This window comes from Hyperoodon ampullatus, assembly GCF_949752795.1.
Source record: "Hyperoodon ampullatus genome assembly, chromosome: 9".
Taxonomy (NCBI): Eukaryota; Metazoa; Chordata; class Mammalia; order Artiodactyla; family Ziphiidae; genus Hyperoodon; species Hyperoodon ampullatus.
The window spans coordinates 6801888-6818165 of NC_136922.1; the positions used below are offsets into that span (position 1 = coordinate 6801888).

At 32.4% G+C, this 16278-nt stretch overlaps 1 pseudogene across 1 annotated transcript in view; it reads left to right on the plus strand.

The window, feature by feature from the left end:
• LOC307057946 (cadherin-related family member 3-like) overlaps positions 1-16278 on the plus strand; it is a 178530-nt pseudogene that overhangs the window by 130702 nt on the left and 31550 nt on the right. Inside the window, exons 18-19 of the transcript in view lie at positions 9015-9160; positions 9379-9601. The product of the transcript in view is annotated as a cadherin-related family member 3-like (transcript). The remainder of the gene's footprint in view (positions 1-9014; positions 9161-9378; positions 9602-16278) is intronic.

Sequence of the window (16278 nt, forward strand, 5' to 3'; positions counted from 1 at the left end):
ACAATAGAAGGCAGCTCAGGTAGGCTGACTCTGCCCCAGAGTGGAATACCACTCTCTGACAATATCAGGGAAGTTCAACAGCACTGAGAATGGATCAGGATCTCCGCCAACAGTAAGTGACCTTTGGAAATGTCCTCTTATTTGTTGTCAGCAAATGTTCATTCATTAGGCCTTTTTCCTCTATGTGATGTTTGGTTTTGACTCATACGTGAATGGTCTCACCATGAAGGAACCCTGAAATGAAACTGAGGATGCTTTCTTCCAAAGTGAATATACATTTTGCTCCTGCATTGAGAAAGGGCTCACTACCTACTAAAAATTACTATTATCTCCTTCATGCAGCTTTTCTTAACACAAATATCTTAGTTTCAGCTCTCTTGGCTTCAAATTCAAGTCTCAGGATCTCAGTACCAAAATGGTCACTGTCAGACTTAGCACTTACTTACAAAGTTGAATTCCAGTTTCTCTTTCTCTCTCTCACTTTATCATAAAATATCAATTCTTTAGAGACCATGAATGCATTAATCATCATATTTTACCTAATATCTATTTATTTGTAGCAGTACAGACCTTCAGAGCAACTGGTCTGATTATCACACAGAGCAAATTCTCAACTAGACTTTTTGTTTACTTAAACTCAATAAATATATGCTGGTGATTCCGCAACCACTTGCAGGCTGAGAATTATTGGTATACACAATCAGGGCACTGAAGAATATTTCAGGGTAAAATTTTTTCATTTTGATTAAAAAATTTTAAGAGCTATCCACAACTGTCCTTAATTTTAACTGGATGAGGATCATCATTTTTTTCCCCTGAGTTTCCATTTGAGAATTTTTAAAAATAAAATTTATTTATTTATTTATTTCTGGCCGTGCCATGCGGCATGCGGGATCTTAGTTCCCCAACCAGGGATCAATCCCATGCCCCCTGTATTGGGAACTTGGAGTCTTAACCACTGGACTGCCAGGGAAGTCCTTCCATTTGAGATTTTTAAAGCTCATTTAATATTGACATTCAGCTTGAAGAGATATTTCAATGCATGTTCCAGATGATTATTTTAAATAGCTACCTAAATATTTTACTAGGTAGATTAAAGAAATATTTTATTCTGAATTATATTTAGTAAGAATTAGAAGCCAAATTCAAGTGCATAAAATTGTGGGAACAACAAATCATTCAGTCTGCTGAAACTTTATTTACCCTAAATGAAAGGTCTCATGTTAATAATAGTGCTGCTAATATAGCTCTTCTTGATTTAGCTTAATGTGCCACATTCAGTCGGACCTGCATCCGTACAACAGGTGTCACCCATTATAATAGCACTAGAAAAAATAAAGCCATAAAGCATTCACAAAATATAGTTTATACTGAAATTTTTGTCACTTTACAAAAGACAAAGTGCACTTAAACAATAAACAGAAAGTCTTAAACCTAAAATCTAATTGAGAAAGTGAAAAATCTTAGTAATCTCTAACTATGTTTTGAATCTAGAACCCTATTGACTCAGAATTTTTCATCAAATCCTCAACCATATTTTCTAGAATTTATTTAACAATTCATTGAATTGGTGGTCTCATGCACGGTGTACACCACAATCTCATGAGTAATTTGTTCAGAATAGGGATTCTTGGAACTCACCACAGACACACAAAATCAGAATCTCTAAAGATGGAACTTGGTATCTTTAGTTTTTAAGATTTTCAGGCAATTCTAGAATAAACGATTTAAGAACTCTAAACTAGATGGTCTCTAACTTAATTCTTCCATTCAAATTCTATAATTCAGACCTTGCATTAATCAAAAATTGGACATATATTTATTTTTAATAAAATCTCCAAATCACAATTATGGAGAGGATTACTAATCAGACCATTCACAATGGAAAAACAAAGAAAAACAACTACAGGCATACGCTGGAGAAATTGTGGGTTTAGTTCCAGACCATGGCAATAAAGGGAATATCATAGTAGAGTGAGTCACGTGAATTTGTTGAGTTTCTCAGTGAACATATAAGTTATATTTACAGTATACTGTAGTCTATTAAGCATGCAATAGCACTGTTTAAAAACAAACAATGTACATCCTTAATTAAAAAATACTTTATCGCTAAAAAATGCTAACCAACCCCTGAGCTTTCAGCAAGTCATAATCTTTTTGCAATAGTAACATCAAAATCACTGATCACAAATCTCTGTAACAAATATAATAATAATAAAACAGTTGAACATATTGTGGGAATTACCAAAACTGACACAGAGACTAGAAGTAAACAAATGTTTTTGGAAAAAATGGTGCCAATAGACTTGCTAGATGCAAGGTTGCCACACCCTTCAATTTGTAAAAAACACGGTATCTGTGAAGTACAATAAAGTGAAGCACAATAAAACAACATGCCTGTATTTTTTCCTGGCCTATTATTAATTTTTGAACTATATTCCTCCCCTACCTCCTGTAAGAATTCTTTTCTAACTACTATCTCCCTGTCTACTGAAAGTCTGTAACAGTCCCTCAGAATTTAGCATACCTGTTTCCTGGAGGTTTAATATAAAACTATTTTATCTCATAGCTAGATTCCTGGGATTAGGCACTAATGCCATATATTATTATGTTTTCACACAATTACTAGAACTATATTTTAAAAGTATATAAATGTGAGTTTTTTAGTTGATAATGTTATGATTGATTTTATATATATAATTACATATAAACAATATAACAATTATATGTTAATTTAAATTTTTAATTTAATGGAGAGCATGGTACATTAAACAAAAAAATCACACTGTTATTGTCCAGATTAAGGGCTTGGGAATCAGGTAGTTGGAGCTACTGCACACCACTATACCCCAGATGACTTCTGGGGTCTCCTTCCTTTCCAAATCTTGGTTTATGTTCTTTTCCAGAGATTATAGCTTCCCCTGCTACAGGTATAGTAATTGTAACATTGTCTTCTTACTCTTTTGAGAAACAAGAGAAGATCCCTATCCTGCCTTTACACAGAAACATCTCCTCTACTCAGCTATCCCATGTCTTTAAAATATAAAATTAGAGTTTTGGAAGTATTTTTAAAATTAGAATTTATTAGCCATATATATATATATATATATATATATATATATATATATATATATATATATATATCCCTTTGGGTTTTTAACATATTAATTTGAATTATTTTTTGAAATAATAACACTTTTGTACTATAAGTACAAATTTAGTCAGGGAGAAGACATGAGTGGTTAGAAAGGATTTGAGTAGCTACGTTCTAGAAGTCAAACTCAGACTTTTCTTTGCAGACCAGTTAATGACTTCTGACATAGATAATCTCTAAGTTTCTTCTAACTTTCAAAGTCAATGAGATAATTTGGGTTTGCATTAACTAATAACTGCATTTATTTTAATATAATGTACAATCAAATCCAAATTTTGCAGAGCTATTCTTTCCTGATTATTCAAAATGCCAACAAGCCACAAATATTTCTATGAGTTTGTGGCTTACATTTCTGAACTGTATTGTCTCCCTACCTCTTCTATAAGGTGTTTCCAACTATTACCACTATGTCTTCTAAACTTTAACAATAACACATAGATTAGCATAGTTTTTCTCTTCATGTGTCCCAGGTTTATCTTATCAAATAGAAACAAGCTTCTTGAGTTTAGGCATTATTTAATGCACTAATTTTGATTATTAAAGTTGTATTAAAACTAAAACATTAAATCACTGTAGATAACGGAAGCTGACTAATTTAAGGAATAATTTAACGAGAATAAAAACAGACTAGTTTATGTCAACCAAAAATTTAAAGAAACATTCTTCCCAAATAAGTGATGTATAAATGTAAGAATGATTGTGTTTGTAATATTTATAAGGTATAAGTATCCTTCACTTTTGAAGATGGATTTGTTCTTGACAGGTTTTATGTAAAGTGTAATTAAAATAACATGAAACAGTGTGATTCATCACTAGAATTGATCATTTTGTGAACTGGAAAACTTGAAGATAGCTTTGCCCCATTTGATAAATTCAGAATTCCACTTTGTTTTTTTTTGGCGGGGAGGGTATAAATGTTTAGAGACCAAAATGAAAACTTGAAGAACTTGTTGCACACTTGCATGTGTTATATTTGTAGAATTATAATTTGTGGAATTACCAAAAGGACTTTGCCATTGAATATTATCATTATTTATCTTGTCAATCTGGGAGAAGCAAGATTTTAAAAACATTCTGTATAATATATAACCTCATTTGTCTCCATGAATCCCATGAACATTCATGCAAATAGTTGCTTATAATTTTAAATTAGATATTGAAGCCTCACACCTTTTCTAAACATTTCTGTGAGAGACTGCCCTGTCAAAAGATACTGGAGATTATAATTTCCTCTTGCAGAGTTACTAGTTTTATTATTTTATATGTAGTACTCTGTCTTGTATAATAAGAATCAATGTATAGTACCCATGTTAGCATAGCATGTTACTATTAGAAAATGTGCTTAGCTTAAGTTTCCATTTGACATTTTAAAATTTAACTTCAATTTATATTAAGAAAAGGGTTCATAACTGTCCAAATGATCCACGAGTTTATTTGTATTTTAACAATTGATACATTTTCTATACTTAAAAAGAATATTATATCTCTAGAAGGTAAAATAAAAATAATATTATCAAGAATTATAATTTCTATATTGACAATAAGTTTCTTAATTAACAAATAAAGAAATATAGATAGCTTTGGCTTCTTCACTAAAAAGAGAGAAATTGAAAATGACTTTTACTTATTACTTAAAGATAATCTTAATTTATTTGCCTTTAACTGGGAACAGGTTTGAAGGAACTTCCCAGATAAATTGACTATGTTTGTTTTTAGTTACTGAAATTTGGTTAATAAATTTATATAATAAAATTCTATAGTATGAGTAATAGTGTTATGAATTATGTTAGCTTTCCTTATTATTTACATTTTTGTATTGCAAGTGACAAGAAAGGTAAAGCATTACATATCCTATTTTTTCTTAGTGAAAAGAATTTCTTGTTCATCCATCATCATTCCAGAAGTTTAATAATTCTAAATTTTTGAAATGTACAAACAGCTAAAACTTAGTTTCCCTCTCTCTTGTAGACTACATATTGAGTAAATTTCCACAATATGATAGTGATATTTCTAATTTTTTTTTTTTTTTTTTTTTTGCTGTACACAGGCCTCTCACTGTTGTGGCCTCTCCCATTGCGGAGCACAGGCTCCGGACGCGCAGGCTCAGCGGCCATGGCTCATGGGCCCAGCCGCTCCGCGGCATGTGGGATCCTCCTGGACCGGGGCACAAACCCATATCCCCTGCATCAGCAGGCGGACTCTCAACCACTGCACCACCAGGGAAGCACTGATATTTCTAATATTTTAATTGAGAACATTTAGAGCAGTAAATGTGTTACATTATCCAGTAATTGGAGGTTCAGTTAGTCAGGATAATAATGGTCTTTTGCCAGAATTATTCTGACAAGTAACACTGGCATTATAGATTAAACGTCAGGCCACAGAAACAGCGCCCCAGAAACAGGAGCTGATGATTCAAGCTTGGCAGAATCTCCTGTGCTCAATGTTAAGAACTAGCTTAAAGGCTTGTCATAATAATGTTGGAGAAAAAAGAATTCTTCTTTCCAACATGTTCGTCAATGGAAATATCAACAAGACTGCTGAAAATTACAGGTCTAGAAAATAAGGTTAAGTGATGAAGTTGGAAGCCACCAATAAATCAAAGACACAAACGACAGATTTGTTTGAAAGCTTTTAAACAGCTTCTATCTGAGGACTGTTTGTGGGTCCTTATCCTCTATCCTTCTCAACAGTGCTTTTACTCTCTTCAGGTTTGTTAATTTCTCACTAAAGTTATGAGATGGATTGACTTTAAAAGGAAACAAACTTTACAGTAAAATTAATGAATAATTTTAACTCATTTAATTAACTCGTGCCTTTTTCATTTGATCTTGTCCTCGTAACCATAGATTGCTTTTTCTTTTTAAGTTCTGGTTGTCTCTACATAATTTCACACTATCCCTGCAGTTATGGTACTATGCTAGAACATTCAGAATAAAGCCATTGGGGGTTCTAAGTGTGATGCTTTAGAGAAAGACACTTTAAAGTTAAGTAATACATTTTCCTATATAATCTTTATGAAAGAGCTACTGCATATTCAAGTCAATATTATTCGTAGTCAAGTATATCTGTTTTCACAAATATAAAACAGTTTTCACAAATGAGTAACGTGAGAACAGAAGAAAAAGGTAAATGAATGAATGAGTCTAACAGGAAACTAACAGGAATTATCTGTGAAGAGAGCATACTGCGCAAAGTTGTAGCGGTGAGGAACTTGGTCAGTTTTGAGCAGTTAAACCATCTGAGCTATTCTTCAATCATAGGATCTGAGCCACTAGATATGGATATGCATGAGTGTGTATGTTTAGCTATATATTGCTACATATATACACTATATATTGCTATATATATATGTGTGTGTATATATGTATGTATGCATCTCTGTAATTTGCATCAAAGTATCTATAGAATAACTGAGCAGTCTCACTCTCAAAAGGAAAAGAACTGCATAGACCACTTGGTCCAGATAATATCATTCCCTGAAGGACTCTCTTCACTTACCCGAAGTTAGGTTAGTAAGCACTCATTACATGGAAGGAATATCACCTTCCTAGTATGGATTTTAAGGATAATATGAAATTGGAATAACAGGCTCACAGACAGTCTAATATACTACTGAGTGGTGTTCAGTGCACCTGAGTAGTAATATGATATCTCTATTACCAAAAGGAAAGCAGTTTTTCTGAAATCATTTATTATACTCCAGGGAAAAATCAGAATATAAGAACATACAATAAAACAGAAAATAATAAGGAAAAATTTTATTTTGATGTAACAATTTCCACCTACATCTTACTATATGTATTGATGATCCATTTCTGCAGTGTTTTCTGTTTGTGCCTCCAATATCTTTTCTATATCTGGTCTTCTACAGGCATTTTTTCCAAATATATCTGTATACATATTATTTTTCCTTTCCACAAAAATGGAAAAAATAAACTAATACAAAAAAATGAAAAGTTAGGTAGACTACTAGGCAATGATTTTTCTTTTCATAAAGATATGTAGACACATATTTGTATTTCAAATGTGTTTTATAAATAATGTTTCAGTTTAAATGTGTTTGCCTAATTAAAAATAATATTTGAACAGCAAAGAAAACCTATTTGGGATTTTATGAAAATTTCAGCTCATATATGAAGAAGTTATAAAACATACAATCCACTGTTTCTTAGAACTAGAAATGCTTTAAGAGTGCATATAAACTGAACCATCATTTAAAAGATAAAGAAATGTCCCATTTAAATGCATTAAAATCATTCCAAATATCTTTTAAATAGAAGAGATGTTTTATAAGAACACATAACAGAGTAGGCTAGTGTCATAATAGTGTAAACTGATTATGATTAAGTAGAAAGCAGTCTTAAATAGACAGTATAGCACACAGGTTAAAATCTTGTTTTTGAATTCTGGTACCTACACACTTTATAGTTGTCTGAGGTATTTTATCTCTTTTCAGTTTCTGTTTTAGAATAATAATACTGCATTTTTCACAGGGTTGTTGAATATATACTAATGTAGGTAAATTAGAGTCTAGCATGTATTATGCATTCAATATATATTAGTTGTGGTTATTATTATTACAAAAGCAGCTATGGAGAAATTGTGAAAGAACAGATAATATCTTTCCCTTTCTAGGACTATATTTGGAGGGAGAGAGGGAGACTAAGGATAATTCATTTTCAGGGAAATATGGTTATAGCGGCTTTAATCTTAAAGAAATCAGTACTTAATTAGTGAAATAGGGTTTAAATATTAGCAAGTACCCCTTTATGGCCTCCAGTGGGCAATCCAACAAACCAAACTGCATTGCACTGGAGAGGAGAAAAAAAAAAAAAAAAAGACAGTGGATTTGCTCTGCACTCTCAGGTGGCTTCTAAGGGACTGTTCAAAGTAAAGGAGCCCAAGGATATTCAAGAAATATTACTAAGGAAAGAAGGAGAGCCTAAGTGAAATTAGGCACTTCATTTTCCTAAATCAAGGACATAAATTGGTTTCGTTTCACATTCTATTCTGATAAATTGGTAGTGTCTCCATTGAGGGTTACTTTGATAATATCTCTTGAGACTATGTTTATATTCTCCAGGAGAATGGATAAAATGGCAATGTCTGTTAGCAGCAAGAAGGAGGGGGTGATAATGGCAAGTAGTTTATCAGATACTTTCTATTCTAGATTACTGAGTCAAAGAAACTTAGAATTCAAACATTCCCATTGATAATATAGTTCCTCTTTCAATCTAGTTGCTGGAATCTCCCACATATTTGAAATTTAAGCCACATGCTCTACTAGATATTGAGTTTCTTCAGAACAAAAACTAGAAATAATAGGTTGAATTTGCAGCCAAAAAAAACCCTTGAGATCAATAAAAATGAATATTTCTAACAAGTAAAGCCTTTCAATGGTGAAGTATGCTTCCTTTTATATAGTGAGTACCCCTTTTGAGGAATTGTTCAATAGGAGACTTGATGACATATATCTTCTGGATTAAAGGGAAGGGACTAGAGTAGATAATAGTTTTCGATATGATTGTAAAACTCAATAATCTCATGACTGTCATGAGTATTTGTCCTAGCAATACTGTGTAGGTTACAGACATTTATTAAAAAGTGATTCCTTGTTCATAAATTAAAAAGAGAACATGGACTATATTGATAGGTAACTCCAAACAACAAAGTTTCCATGATGAAACACTTAAATATTGTCTTCAAATATAAAATAATTAAGATAAATTGTAAAAGTATACTTGAGCAATATTGTGAAGATAAAGATAATGAATAATAAAAATTCAACAAGCAACTGATTAGATATGGCAAGATTTTTAAGACATAATCCAAAATAGATAATATTCTTGTGTAATAGAATATGAATGATGAGCCTCCTCTATGTAATCCACCACATTTGGAAACTCGGATTTATTCCACTATTAAGATTCCTTTTATTCCACTCAACTGTTCAGACAAAGATTCTTCACAGGAACAGCTAGCTGAGCTATTCAACTGTAGGAGGTAAGACATAATTTCAAATAATTCACTTTTATGCTATTTTAAAAGATACCCTATATGAGATATTTTATAACTGTTGAAAGCATAATATCATGGAAAATATTTTTAAATAAGAATTTCAACAAGACAATAGAAATAACATAACATGTAATGCAGTCTTATTTCTGTTTTATTACCTCATCATTTTCAGGAAACATAAATAATCAATTCACACTTTGGAGACTAGGTGTTGATCCTCCTTATCTGGCCATCACTCACAATTTCCAGTATGATGTTTTTCAAGGGATTCAGGACCCTATAACTTTCGAGCTACTTACTGAAGTTACTGATGAATTAGGTGGGAATAAAACTAGTCAGCTGTCAGCCACTACCACTGTCATAATTCATGTGCTTCCTTGGACCACAACACAGCCAACTTCTTCCACAAAAACAACTACAACTACAGTAAGTACTTAACTAATGAAATATAATTCTAAGGTAGTCTGAATTAGTCATAAACATAGAAGTATTTGGGAACTCTCACAGGAGTTATCCTTATATTTTGCCAATGAAAGGCATCAATAAAACAGTTACTTTAGTACACTGGAATTTCCATCATCAAAATAAGGAGAAATTATTATAGCTGTTAGTCATTAATTTCGAAGCAAGGTAAATATATCAATGTTAATAATTTTTTAGGCCCTTTTGCTATTTTTTAGTTTGGATTTTTAGTTTGGATTCTTAGTAATTCTGTTGATTCTCATCATTGTATACCTTTCTCTATTTAACTGAATATTCATGAAGGTTTTCTTATGTACATAGCACCACATAAGGTTTTAAAAAATATTTGACAAACTTGTTTCCTTAAAAGTATACAGTGTCACTAGAAGAGAAGACACACACTTAGAACAATTTAAATAAATACTACACAGTGTCAAACAATAGTGTAAATGTTATTTAACTTTGAGGTTGAAAATAAGGTAAATTTATTTGGGCTGAGATAGGCAGTCAATTCTCTATAAATAGAGGAGGAAAATAATAATCTGTTCTTTAAGAACAGATTTTTTTAAAAATGTAAATAGAAGAAGAAAAGCTTTTCAGGGGAAAGGTACAAAATTACCCTGGAAAGAATATAATATATTCTGGGGAATGTTGAGAAGGCAGTGAAGCTGAAGGCTAGATTTAGTGTCGGGAAAAATGAAGCTCATGGTAGACATGTAACATATTTAAGCATAGGACATATCTTGAATGTGAAGATGAAAAATGTGGATGATTACTGAAGGCAGAAGTTATAACATTTTCAAAGCAGGAAAGATAGACTTACAATACCTCATAAACTTTGCTAATATAAAAAGAAAGAGAAAATCAATGATGTGATAGAATTGATTTGTATGGACTATGCTGTTTGATTTCAAACAAGTGGAGTTTAAACAGCCAAGTAGGTATTGATATCCACGCCCTCAGTAACACTGTGATGCTTTATAGATAGCTCTTTGTATAACTGAGCTAACACAATGAAAGATATTTGAATTAAAATAGCCATTTGTTAAAAAGTTATAGAAAGTTCCACCCATTGCTTAACTTCACAGTCAAGAAGTTTTACATTACCTACATAAAATCATCAAAAGACAATTTGAATATTCTTAATCAAAAAAAAAAATAACCCAAATTGGATTAAAGTGGTGTAGTACTGGTAATGCTCCCAAGTGCCTAGCAGAAGGAAATTAAAATTCTCTCTCTGGGAAGGTAATAGTATCCTAGACCTCCAATTATTTCTAGCAATTTTTCAATCCAGTAAACACTATGTGATTAAATATAACCAAGCACATGAGAAAATATATCATAACCAAGAAGTAGCAAAACCACAAAAAGTGGAAACAAAAACAAAGTAACTACAGAAATTTTGAATTATAAATTGTAAAATAATTATGCCTATTAAGTTCAAGAGATATAAACCAAGTTTGAAATTTGGTTAGAGTACTAGATACTATAAAAGTAACAGAGAGAATGTGAAAATATATGAAATATATCTAGAAATTAAAAATACAATAACTGAAACTAAAACTTGACCATATTGATGTACAAAATATGTAAACACTACACTCAATGATTAATGAATATACCTTTTTTTCCAGGACACATGAAGATTTACAAAATTTGATCGTATATTAGGGGCTATAAAACAAGCCTCAACAGATTTCAGTGGGTTGAAATCACGCTGCGTATAATCTGTGATCTTAAATATAAATAATTATGCTAGAGATCAAAACAACCAGTTATCTGGAGCATTCCCTATATCTTTAGAAGTTAAGGAAATAGAGGATATTTTTGAACAATGAAACTGTGAGATGCAGTTAAAATGAAATTGAAGCCTAGATATTCTTCCCTAAGTACCATTTTTTTTTTTTTTTTTTTTTGTGGTACGCGGGCGTCTCACTGTAGTGGCCTCTCCCGTTGTGGAGCACAGGCTCCGGACGCGCAGGCTCAGCGTCCATGGCTCACGGGCCTAGCCGCTCCACGGCATGTGGGATCTTCCCGGACCGGGGCACGAACCCGTGTCCCCTGCATCGGCAGGCGGACTCTCAACCACTGCGCCACCAGGGAAGCCCCCTAAGTACCATTTTAACTCATCTCACAAAATTTAATATGTAGTATTTTTGTCACCATTCATTTAAAAATATTACCTATTTCCTCAAAACTTCTTCTTTTCCCTGCATGTTATTTAAAACTGCATTTCATCTGAAGACAGAAAACAAACAGCAAAATAAACTCAAAGAGATTTTAAAAAATGAAATAAGATAAAAACTGAAATTAATGAAATGGAAAGAAAACATATGAAAGTAAGGTCCAAAGTTGGTTATTTGAAAATAATAATAAAACCTATATTGCTCTGAGTAAGCTGATAAAGATAAGAGTTAAGGCACATTTTACCAATGTCATGAATGAAAAAGGAACAGCACTAGGTCCTGCAACCCTTCAAAAATAAAGAATCTTACGAGAGTATTAGGAACAACCTTGTCAATAGATTTGATGAAGGAAAATCAAGGTGTGAGGACTTGCTTTACCCCAAATAAAGACAACATAAAATACAATAATTAAAACAGTGTAGTATGGGTGTATGAAAGACAAATAGACAAGAGAACAGAATAAAGAGTCCAGTTAATATCCACAACATACGGATCTATTACTTATGTCAAAGGTGGCAATACAGAGCATGGTAAAAGGATGATAGTTTCAATAAATTATGTAGGGCAACTGGTATGCCAATTAAATGGCAAAATAAATAAAATAACTAAATTTTAGAAAAAAATATGAGACAATCTTGGGGGTAGGGAAACATTCCTCAAATAAGACAAAAAATAGCCATGAGAAAAAATTTTGGAGAATCGAAACCTTAAGAACTTCATATTATGGGTGAAATGATAGGATATTTGACTGTGATTTTTGCTTCAGAATAATTTAATGGAGAAGATTAAGTATAAGTAAATTGAAACAAAAGTGGGCATAAGTTGATAATTATTGAGATTGTGTTACAGGTATCTGGGGGTTATTGGACTATTATTTTATACATTTGTATATATATTAGGTATCAGAAAAAGTAGTTGTAAAATTTAAAGGGAAGTAATCTGAGAAACTTATGTTACTTTGTCAAGTGATGTAAATTTTTCCACAAATAACCCTCACAAATAAAATATTCTCACTTATTTTGGAGTTTCATTAAAACTGTCTGCTTTGGAGCTTTTAATCAAGTATTTTATAGTCAAACCCTACAGTTTATTATATTAAGCACAAATATGCTCCTGGTCACTCAGTAAGTTAGTTCTTAGCCCCTCCCCCCACCCCAGGATATGCGACTAAAGGACTTTCTTTCACATTCCACAAATATATGTTCAAATAATTTTATAAATCAGATAAATATTGCATAAGACTAAGCTGTAACATCAGTAATTTTAAGGTGTTATATCAGCATTTGAAACAGTTAAAATGTATTGTTCTTCATTTTTGGCTCAACATGAACCTCAACTACCTATTCTGAGTCAGTCTTCTCTGCTAAATCTTGCACCTTTGAGAGAGATCATTTTAGTTTGTACCATGGTGAAAAAAAAATCTAACATATTAACACATGGATTTCTACCATCCAAATTCTTGATTAATAAAGAAAATGTACTCATATGAAGAAAATGAAAACATTAATTTGAAAACATATATGCACCCCTATGTTCACTGCAACATTATTTACAACGGCCAACATATGAAAGCAACCTAAGTGACCCATCAATAGATGAATGGATAAAGATGATGTTATATATACATACAATGGAATATTACTCAGCCATAAAAAAGAATGACATCTTATCATTTGCAGCAATATGCATGGACCTAGAGGGCATTATGCTAAGTGAAATGTCAGAGAAAGACAAATACTGTATGATTTCACTTGCAAGTGAAACCTACAAAACAAAACAAATAAACAAACAAAACAGAAACAGTTATAGATATGGAGAACAAACAAGTCATAGCTAGAAGTGAGGGAGATAGGGTAAGGAAAGAAATATATGAGGTAGACTAAGGGGTACAAACTTCCATTTGCAAAATAAATAAGTCACAGGTATGAAATGTACAGTGTGGGGAATATAGTCACTAATTATGTAATATCTTTGTATGGTGACAGATCATAACTAGACTTAACATGGTGATCATTTTGAAATGTATGGAAATATTGAATCATTACATTGTGTACCAGGAACTAAAACAGTGTTATAATAGGTCAATTATACTTTAAAAAAAAAGAAACAGACTCAGAAAAAGATCAGATTTGTGGTTAACAGAGGTGGGGGGAGGGAGGTAGTTGGATGAAGGTAGTCAAAAGGTGTAAACTTTCATTTATAAGAAAAATAAGTACTAGGGATGTAATGTATAACATGATAAATACAGTTAACACTGCTGTATGTTATATATGGAAGTTAAGAGAAAATTCTCAGTTCTCGTCACAAGAAATATATTTTTTCTATTTCTTTAATTTTGTATCTACATGAGATGATATTCACTAAACTTACTGTGATAATCACTTCATGATGTATGTAAGTCAAATTATTATGTCATACACTTTATACAGTGCTGTATGTCAATTATACCTCGATAAAACTGAGAGAAAAAAAAAGCAAAATCCAGCAAAGGAGAATGCTTATAATAAAATATAATAGACAGAATAAACACATTCTCCAGCAAGATGTGACTTTTTAGATTTGTAGTTGAGTAGTATTGTAACCTTTATAATTCTCTTGGTAAACTATATTAGACTTGCTAAAAGAGGCAAATCAATTAATGCTGCCTGGAAATGATTACCAGCTTGTGACTTATGAATCTACTCCCAAGGACTGTGGCAAATAGTCCTTGCTATTATCCATAAGCCATATCAGCTTTTATGTTTATATGTGTACTTATATAATACACACATCTCTACAGGGAGATATAAGTGCCTCTCCTTGCAAAAAAGTATTTCCAAACCAGAAGTAACCTCAGAAATTCTATAGTTCAATTTACTCACTGTGCAGGAATGATACCCACACAGGGTATAACATCCATTTTCTTGAAAGTGAGCAAACAGACACACAAAAACACCTGCATATTTTAAGATAGGTCTTAAAATATTTCTAAACGTTTATTTAATGTATTACTGACTAGCTATTACTTATATTTGAGTGTGTTAAAAAAATTACCCAGAAAAGATCACCTATGTCTCCAGATATCTATTTATCAACTTCATAGCCAAGCCTTGTGCTAGTTGTTGGAGAACAAAGTTGAATAAGCCAGAGAAAAACTTTCTAGCTATAAATAATAGAATATCCAACTTGAAATGGCTTAAATAATATAGACTCAGGGTCAGAAAAACAGTGGGCTATTAGGGCAAAAGTGTGAAGATCTATGTGTACCATCCTAAGGAATATTAACTTCATCTTCCAGTCAAGGAGGATCTAAAGAGGAATTACAAGAGAAGGGTGATAGGATCCGATATGTCTGGTAAGTGTGAGTGATTTTAGAATATGTGTGGAGAAAACACAAAGGTAAGATTGGTGAATGGAGAAAGCAGTGACCATGAAGCCAATTAGGATCCTACTTTCATCCAGATAAGAGAGTTTAGCTCTAAAATAAGGCAGTGGTACTATGTGTGAAGATAAAGTGCTCCATCTGAAATATACACAAACAATAGAATTCACCATTACTGTAGCTGAAATTTTTGTGTTATGATATATCATGGGAAATAGAATTTCTCTTAGGATTTAGCCACTATTATTAGATTGTAGTTTTTTTTTTAATCATAAGGCAGATCCTTCAATTTAGAATGCTGAATAAGATATGAAAACTTAAAAACATTTCTAAATAGTTAGAATATACTGCCAGAATTTTATCTGCTTCTGAGATAAAACAACAAAATCTCATTACAAAAATAGAACATTCTTTTTTTTTTTTTTTTTTTTTTTTTGTTTTTTTGCAGTACGCGGGCCTCTCACTGTTGTGGCCTCTCCCGTTGCGGAGCACAGGCTCCGGACGCGCAGGCTCAGCGGCCATGGCTCACGGGCCCAGCCGCTCCGCAGCATGTGGGATCTTCCCAGACCGGGGCACAAACCCGTGTCCCCTGCATCGGCAGGCGGACTCTCAACCACTGCGCCACCAGGGAAGCCCTAGAACATTCTTAAAGCCAAATTGCTAACAATGTGTGTCCGAGTTATAACAAAATTAAGGTCTAAAAATAAAAAGCTCAAAGTAATTAAAAATGAATTCAGCTATACAATAAATATTGCAGGAAATATCTTCAGCATGAAATTCACTGTAAATGCAGACTATTTTTTAACAACAACAACAATAACAACTCTTCGAGGCTGTTGAAAAAATATAGGGCATCTCACAAATTGTAATCTAGGGAAGGCATTCAGTAAAGACCTTTGCATCTTTTATGATGCCAAGTATGGTACTTGGCAAGTAAAAGAACCAATGCCACACATTATACAAAAAGTACGCGAAAGTTCTTAATTGGGGAAGAGGTGACTCATGACCTGTTGCAAGTCTGATGAAAGTTATGGTCTCTCTCTCTAGAACAATGTACACATGTATACGTACATACACTTTTACATTCAACTTTA